Source organism: Etheostoma spectabile, chromosome 19 (genome assembly GCF_008692095.1).
Source record: "Etheostoma spectabile isolate EspeVRDwgs_2016 chromosome 19, UIUC_Espe_1.0, whole genome shotgun sequence".
Classification (NCBI taxonomy): domain Eukaryota; kingdom Metazoa; phylum Chordata; class Actinopteri; order Perciformes; family Percidae; genus Etheostoma; species Etheostoma spectabile.
In genome coordinates, this window is record NC_045751.1 from 11935970 (window position 1) to 11937996 (window position 2027).

Here is a 2027-nt window from a genome sequence, read left to right on the forward strand (position 1 = left end):
ACATGCTATTTAGGTTTCTTTGAAAGAAAAAATATCAAAGCTACTAATTTGTTTGTATTATAATTCATGCTCACCAAACATGATTATAAAGTGACCTTTTAGTAACCCCGTCGTAACTGACAAAATTATCCGTTTAATTAAAATGTTGTTATTATTGTTACTTTTTATCTCTATTGTTATCTCTACTGTCTTCTACACTGTATTCATGCTAAAACTGATGCTGGAAATTTTAATTTCCTTGCAGGAGTCATCCCAAAAGGATCTATAAAGAGAAGTCTAAGTGGCGGTTCCTAGTTGTTTCCCATAAAAATATAAAAGAGATGGATCTGCTGGGCCAGCGTTGAAAGCAAGCCTATAAATCAATCAGTTTTGTTATAATCTTGATGTTTGTTTGCTTTTTTTATGGGTTCTTTCAGTACCTCCCCTAACATTTTGTGTGCTGCATTGCGCCAACTAAATGTAATTAGATAGGTGTCAATTTCCTGAAAAAGAAGAGAGGTCAAAGGGCGCCTTGTGTTGTAGGCGTGGACATTGGATGCACAAGGCGGTTGGTTAAGCTTCTGAATGAGAGAGACTAAAGATACTATGTTACACAGGCTCGGTATTCTGCAGATCCTTCTACCTCTATCTCCTTTTAAAAACTTACTCAACCCACCCCTCCATGAAGTACAGCTTTACAGACTATATTCCAACATAGGGCCTACTGCACAGTGAACTCCAAAAACAGCAATGAAAAAGTAGCCCTATCTAAATATCCGTGTGAATGCGTGCACAAAGTTTGGAAAAGTTTGGATATCTGCTCAACTTGTTAACAGTAAATCAATACATCAGGACGACAATCATTGAACAACACAATGAAACATCACATGGTAACAACAGAGTGAAACGACACATCGACAGATTGCAACGACGCAAAAGCAGCGACATAGTGCAACATCACAAAGCCTCGACAAAGTGCTACGACACAAAGTATTGAGAGTGCAACAACACAAAGCATCGACAGTGCAACGACACAGAGTGCAACGACAGACTGCAACAACACAAAGCAATGACAGTGCAACAACACAAAGCATCGACACAAAACAATGACAGTGCAACGACAGAGTGCAACGACACAGAGTGCAACAACACAAAGCAATGACAGAGTGCAACAACACAAAGCATCGACGCAAATCAATGACAGTGCAACAACACTAAGTATTAACAGAGTGCAACGACACAGCAAGACAACACGGTCAATGACAACAGACGACAGGAGTTGACAGACAAATGTTGAGGATGTGAGCAATCAACATAGACAGACATGGACTTGGACAGTAAGCATTTTGACTTATTTTTGTCCCAAATGGAAGGAAGTTAAGGAAACCCTCGGGATTAGCACAACTCATCACATGTGTGAAGAAGGTTTGGGAGACTGTTAAATTATTCAGAAGAGTTTAATGAACCAGGCAGTACAGTTTAACCATGATGTGTTCTTATGCAGTGTTGTCCCAACTCTCTGAAGTTCCTGTCCACCTGAAGTCTATTATAATTTTGTAATGAGGACTCAAGTCACTCCCCTATGACTGTTCATTCTGCCCCAGGGCACAGCAGTCAAAAGAGTTGTAAAGAATGTAACTTCTTCCCCTGCATTTCTGTTACTGAATGATGATACAGGATGCTTCTTTCCCATTCCTTTCCATCGTATTATTTTTGGCTGGTAACGGCTGCAAATGGTTGGCAAAGCGATGTACGCATCCACACTCACTTGTTATACCACAATGGTGTTGATTTTTTATGGATATTTTGAGTTTACAGAGCTCCGGCGCTAAGATACATGGCGCAAAACCGGATAATGTAAAGTTGTTAACTGATAATAGAGAGCAGATTAAGGGCCTTTTTGTCTAATTTTGTGTTTTCTTTTTTTTGGTATCTAACGTGAGTGATATGGCGTTAAAGCCTCTGAACACCCACACAGGTGGGTTGTGTTATTCTAGAATATAATAGAATAGAAGGAATAGAATGCCTTTATTGTCATTATACACAAG